This window comes from Triticum aestivum, chromosome 4B (genome assembly GCF_018294505.1).
Source record: "Triticum aestivum cultivar Chinese Spring chromosome 4B, IWGSC CS RefSeq v2.1, whole genome shotgun sequence".
Lineage (NCBI taxonomy): Eukaryota > Viridiplantae > Streptophyta > Magnoliopsida > Poales > Poaceae > Triticum > Triticum aestivum.
Genome location: NC_057804.1, coordinates 419192329 through 419199535, shown reverse-complemented (window position 1 = coordinate 419199535; position 7207 = coordinate 419192329).

Sequence of the window (7207 nt, the reverse complement as noted above, 5' to 3'; positions counted from 1 at the left end):
ATAAGGACATGTTTCTCAATTATGGAGGTGATAAAGAGTTCGGTGTAAAGGGTTACGTCGATGCAAGATTTAACACCTATCCGAGTGACTCTGAGTAGCAAACCGGATACATATAGTGGAGCAACCATTTGGAATAGCTCCAAGTGGAGCGTGGAAGCAACATTTACAATATGACCTAGAGATTTGCGAAATACATACGGATCTAAATGTTGCAGACCCGTTGACTAAAACCTCTCTCACAAGCAAAACATGATCAAACCCTAGAACTCATTGAGTCTTAATCACATGGTGGTGTGAACTAGTTTAGTGACACTAGTAAACTCTTTGGATGTTGGTCACATGGTGATGTGACCTATCAGTGTTAATCACATGGCGATGTGAACTAGATTATTGACTCTAGTGCAAGTGGGAGACTGTTGGAAATATGCCCTAGAGGCAATAATAAATTGGTTATTATTATTATATTTCCTTGTTCATGATAATCGTTTATTATCCATGCTATAATTGTATTGATAGGAAACTCAGATACATTTGTGGGTACGTAGACAACACCATGTCCCTAGTAAGCCTCTAATTGACTAGCTCGTTGATCAATAGATGGTTACGGTTTCCTGATCATGGACATTGGATGTCGTTGATAACGGGATCACATCATTAGGAGAATGATGTGATGGACAAGACCCAATCCTAAGCCTAGCACAAAGATTGTGTAGTTCGTATGCTAAAGCTTTTCTAATGTCAAGTATCATTTCCTTAGACCATGAGATTGTGCAACTCCCGAATACCGTAGGAATGCTTTGGGTGTACCAAACGTCACAACGTAACTGGGTGGCTATAAAGGTGCACTATGGGTATCTCCGAAAGTGTCTGTTGGGTTGGCACGAATCGAGACTGGGATTTGTCACTCCGTATAACGGAGAGGTATCTCTGGCCCACTCGGTAGGACATCATCATAATGTGCACAATGTGACCAAGGGGTTGATCACGGGATGATGTGTTACGGAACGAGTAAAGAGACTTGCCGGTAACGAGATTGAACAAGGTATTGGGATACCGACGATCGAATCTCGGGCAAGTATAATACCGCTAGACAAAGGGAATTGTATACGGGATTGATCGAATCCTCGACATCGTGGTTCATCTGATGAGATCATCATGGAACATGTGGGAGCCAACATGGGTATCCAGATCCCGCTGTTGGTTATTGACCGGAGAACGTCTCGGTCATGTCTGCATGGTTCGCGAACCCGTAGGGTCTACACACTTAAGGTTCGATGAAACTAGGGTTATAAAGGAAGTTTGTATGTGGTTAACGAATGTTGTTCGGAGTCCCGGATGAGATCCCGGACGTCACGAGGAGTTCCGGAATGGTCCGGAGGTAAAGATTTATATATATGGGAAGTCCTGTTTTGGTCACCGGAAAAGTTTCGGGTGCTATCGGTAATGTATCGGGACCACCGGGAGGGTCCCGGGGGTCCACCAGCCCCAGAGGGCAGAATGGGCCAAGTGTGGGAGGGTACCAGCCCCAGGTGGGCTGGTGCACCCCCCACAAGGGCCCAAGGCGCCTAGGGTTTGGGGAGGGGGCGCACCCACCTTTCTTGGGGGGCAAGTTTCCCCTCTCCCCCCCTTGGCTGCCCCCCTAGATGGGATCTAGGGCTGGCCGCCGCCCCTAGGGGTGGAAACCTAGGTGGGGGCGCAGCCCCCCTTCCCCCTATATATAGTGGAGTCAAAGGGGCAACCCAACACACGAAGTTCTTCTCCTGTTGGCACAGCCCTACCTCTCTTTCTCCTCCTCTCCCGCGGTGCTTGGCGAAGCCCTGCAGGATTGCCACGCTCCTCCACGCCATTGTGCTGCTTCCGGATGGAGTCTTCCCCAACCTCTCCCTCTCTCCTTGTTGGATCAAGGCATGGGAGATGTCACCGGGCTGCACGTGTGTTGAACGCGGAGGTGCCGTCCGTTCGGCACTAGGATCTCCGGTGATTTGGATCACGACGAGTACGACTCCTTCAACCCCGTTCTCTTGAACGCTTCCGCTTTGCGATCTACAAGGGTATGTAGATGCACTCTACTTCCCCTCGTTGCTAGTTTCTCCATAGATAGATCTTGGTGACACATAGGAAAATTTTGAATTTCTGCTAAGTTCCCCAACAAGAATAACACGCTTAACAAGATCTTGGTATTTGATCTGAGTCTGGCCACTGGCCTATATGCACTAACCAACTATGCGGGAATAGTTATGGGCACTCGACGTCCTGGTATCAACCGAAGCCTTCTTAACGTTAGCGACTGAGCGACGCGCGCCGGGTCTAGGTCTGCTCACCGGCCGTGTAGGCAACATGCAGGTGTGCAACGGGCGATGGGCCCAGACCCCTGTGTGCATAGGATATAAACCGGCATGCTGACCTCTCTGTTGTGCCTAGGTGGGGTTGCAGCGTGTTGATGTTCCGAGGTCGGGCATGACCCAGGAAAGTGTGTCCGGCCAGAGGGATCGAGCATGTTGGGTTATGTGGTGCACCCCTGCAGGGAAGTTTGTCTATTCGAATAGCCATGTCCCTCGGTAAAAGGACGACCCAGAGTTGTACCTTGACCTTATGACAACTAGAACCGGATACTTAATAAAAACCACCCAGACAAGTTCCAGAGACATCCCGGTGATTGCTTTCCCACAGGGCGACGAGGGAAGGATTGCCGGGTAGGATTATGCTATGCGATGCTACTTGGAGGACTTCAATCTATTCTCTTCTACATGCTGCAAGATGGAGGCTTCCAGAAGCGTAGTCTTTGATAAGAGTAGCTACCCCCCTCTTATTCTGGCATGCTGCAGTCCAGTCCACTGATATGGCCTCTTTACACATATACCCATGCATATGTAGTGTAGATCCTTGCTTGCAAGTACTTTTGATGAGTACTCACGGTTGCTTTGCTCCCTCTTTCCCCCTTTTTTCCTCTTCTTCCCGGATGCCGCAACCAGACGTTGGAGCCCAGGAGCCAGACGCCACCGTCGACGACAACTCCTACTACACTGGAGGGGCCTATTACTACGTGCAGGCCGCTGACGACGACCAGGAGTAGTTTAAGAGGATCCCAAGCAGGAGGCCTGCGCCTCTTTCGATCTGTATCCTAGTTTGTGCTAGCCATCTTATGGAAACTTGTTTAACTTATGTCTGTACTCAGATATTGTTGCTTCCGCTGACTTGTTTATGTTCGAGCACTTGTATTCGAGCCCTCGAGGCCCCTGGCTTCTAATATGATGCTTGTATGACTTATTTTACTCTTAAAGTTGTGTTGTGGTATCTTCTCATGAGTCCCTGATCTTGATCGTACACATTTGCGTGCATGATTAGTGTACGATTGAATCGGGGGCGTCATAACCAGAGTGATTGGGCGAGGACTGGGTGTCCTTAGCTCAAGGGGAATAAGGTGATGACATGGTCTTCTGAGTTAAATCTCAGCCTCCCTAACCAGACTCACACTTGTCACATCAACTGGAACTGGTCTACCAAATCCTTGTCTTCGTCAAGCTTCTGGTTCTATCCTCTACTCTCCTTTCTTTACAGTTGTCTTTGTGAAGTCATTGCTTACTTGTCTAATATGTTTGACTTCACACAGTGAAGACTATTATCTGTTTAGCTTCGTACTATCTACCTTTCTGATCCTGTCTACCTAGTTGCAATTAGTCTTCATGCTTTCATTATGTTGTATGTTAGACTTATGCTTACCTAGTGTAGTTTTCATTCCGCTGCTTACTATTTAGGTTCAATTATTTGTTTGTCTTCAGAGCAACCATGTTTTGAAGACTTTCATAAAAATCGCCTATTCACCCCCCCCCCCTCTAGTCGATAACTAGCACTTTCAAGGACCAGTGCCGATAGTTCATCACGACAGCAGTCCACGTTGTTGAACGAATAAATATGAATTACCTGACACCAAATCTCGCCCCACGACGAGAAACCCTAATGTCATCGTCCCAAGGAGGCGACATGAATCTACACAGGAGCTCCATCCAGTACGTCCAAACGGACAAACTCAAGGAAGATTGAAGCTCGGAAGACAAACTTGAAGAAGAAACGCCTCCATCCTCCTGAGAGCCACACTTGTGAGCAGCGGCGACGCCAGGATTACGGCAAGCCCTAGGCTGCCCCTGGCCACCTTCAAGCACTATAGCTACAGTGTAGCATTGTAGGTATAGGCAACAAAGGAATCCATTTTCATGCCCAATGCAGTGGCCCAGGCTGCCTGGGACCTGTCTTTGCTGCTGCTTGCAAGGACTAAAAACCCTAACCTAAATTATTATCTGGAGCGGAGGTGCTGGGATTTTCCTACATGCCACCCGTCGGTGAAGAGACATGCAGAGGGGAGACGAATCAACAGGCTCACTGGTGAAGTTTTGAGGAGGGGGGGGGGGGTCTGCCCTAGTCGCCAAGGGATAGGGAAGAAACGCTAGTAGTTGTTCTTCTCATGAATCAGTGAGCTATTTTTTCCCAAATCCGCCAACTTTTTTCAAATCCACGAGCATTTTTCAAACCCACCATTTTTTCAAATTTGTTATTTTTTTTGATTGACAAAAACAAGCAGTTTTTTCTCACACAAAGACGAGCAACTACAGAAAAAATCAGCAAAAAAATAGCGATTGAGCAGAGACGAGTGAACGGGCGAGCGCGGACGAAGGGCTTATTGGGCCGCAGCCCATGCATTGCAACCTGTGCGTTGTGGGAGCCAATGGGCGCTTAACACAGTGATTAGGAGATCTCTCGTAGGAGGGAGAATCATTGAGCTAGCGCGCACCCCCTCGCGTGCTGGGCCAACCTATTTTCCTTTTTATTTTGGTTTTTTCTTCCCTTTTCTTTTACTTTTTACTTTTTGTTTGCCTTTTTCTTTTCTCTTTTTTCTTCTTTACCTTTTCACTTGCGTTGCAACTTATCTTTTCAAATTCATGAACATTTTTTTGTTCATCGAATTCAAAAAATTCATCAACGTAAAAAATTGTTCAACAATTCTAAAAATGTTTATTGAATTCAATTTCCTTTTCATTTGATTTAAAAAATGTTTGTCAAAATTTAAATTTTGTTCATTGAATTAAAAAATGTTCAACATATTCTAAATTTGTTCATTGGTTTCAAAAATGTTCATAATTCAAAATTTGTTCATCAATGAGGTGTCCATCCATGCAAATGCGTCTTCCCAAACTGGCGCGCCAGGGGAAGGGAGGGTGCGCGTTTGGACAACCCTTGGCGCGCACCGCGCCTGTAGAAGGTCAGTCGTAGGAGAGCTCCCAATCGGGAGAACCCCTTGTCAGCACCTTAAGAAACTAGCGCTCGCGTGAATGGGAGCGGGCTGTGGCCCAACGTCGCTCCAACTGCTTGCTTCGCCCTCTCTCGCTTACCCACTTGTTTTTTTTTTGTTTATTGTGTTGTTGGTCTGGTAGGAAAAAAAACTGGCTGGTTTTTTTTAATACTGTTGACAAAAGTATGAAACCAAAGACGATTGGATTTTTAAAAATTTCATCGATTGGAGGAAATTTCGTGAATTTGGAAAAATATTGAGAATTTTAAAAGGTACATAAAATAAAAAAAAGTTCTCAAAAATAAAAAACGTGCATTTGAGAATAAATTCATCAATTGAAAGAAGATCGTGAACTTGAGATTTTTTCTTGAACTTCAAACAGTTCACCAATTAAAAAAAGTTTGTGAAATTCAAAAAAGTTCACGAAATTTGGAAATAAGTCCATGAATTTCAATAATTTCATTACATTTGATAAAAGTTCATGAAAATGAAAAGAGTTCATAGATTCCTTTTTAAAGTTCATTTTAAAAAAATTGTGCGTAAAATTCAAAGACTCATGAAATTCGAAAATAAGTTCATGAATTTGAGAAAATTCATAATTTTTGTAAAAGTTTATGGAAAAGTTCAAAAATCTGGAAAAAAATCACGAACTCGAAAAAAGTTCATCGATTTTGGAAACACAGTTCATGAAATTGAGAAAAGTTTGCAAACATTGAATAAAATCTTGGAAATTGAAAAGACTTCGTGGACTTTGAAAATATTTTTGCAATTGAAATATAATTCATGGATTTTGTAAAAAGTTACACTTTTTTAAAAGTTTGTGAATTTAATAAAAAAAGTTCTCAAATTTACATAAAGCTCATGATTTAAAAAAGATTCGTGAATTTAAATAAAGGAGAAGAAAATGAGAAAAATAAACAGAGAAAATTGCCTAAGGAAAAAAGGAAAATGCCAAATAAAAAACGGCAAAAAAACATACAGGGGAGGCCACTTCTCCGGGAAAACATGGCGGCAGAGAGGCATGCCGACAAGATCTATGCTAGAGCTATGTTTGAGCAATTCGGGCATATCCTATATGAGTGTGGTGTATACAAGGTTGAGGAAATTGAAAATGGTAAAATATATGTTGCAATACATACAGAGGCAGAGCATAGAGAAAAGTGGTGTCGAATTTCATACAGAGTTACAGTCCTGGATGGCGGCCATGAACTTGAATGTGAATGTGGTCAATTTGCACACATGGGCATGCTATGCAGCCATGTGTTGAAGGTGATCTTAGTCTGTTAATCAATTCAAGAAGAGGATCTTCGTAAATGTTGGATGTCACAGTTGGATGGTTTTTTGAAGAGAGATGAATGTTTTTATGCAGATGCTGGACTTTATACGCGTTACAGAAATCCCGAAGAAGCGCATACTTAAAAGATGGACAAAGGATGCAAGGGACGTCCTATCGCCTCACCCCGGCCAGTACCAGAAGGACCATGCACAACAAAACCCATTTAGCTACAGGCACTTCAATATGTATATGCATGCTATGGAGCTTGTTTGCATGGGTGACTGTAGTGTGGAAGCATACGACCATCTGATATCTTTGTTCAAGAAATGTGCTGCTGAAATGAAGCCATTTACAGAGATAAGCGATGGGATAGGACTTGAAGATAGACTCGCTGATAACGGAGATGTCCTGATGGAAATTCAGTCTGGAGGCGCGGTCGTCGCTGCAGTAGCAGCCTCACATGGTGTCGTGAACGATGATGACAACAATTCAGCAAGCAAGTCGGAAAAACATGCTTGAAGGGTTATTGGCACCAGCTAAGCAGAATGATATGGGGAGGCCTACGACCAGCAAAAAAAGGTGCCATATGAAAATCTTTTGGTAAGTGAACAAGGTTCTGCACCATATGTCGTCGGTAGGCACACAAA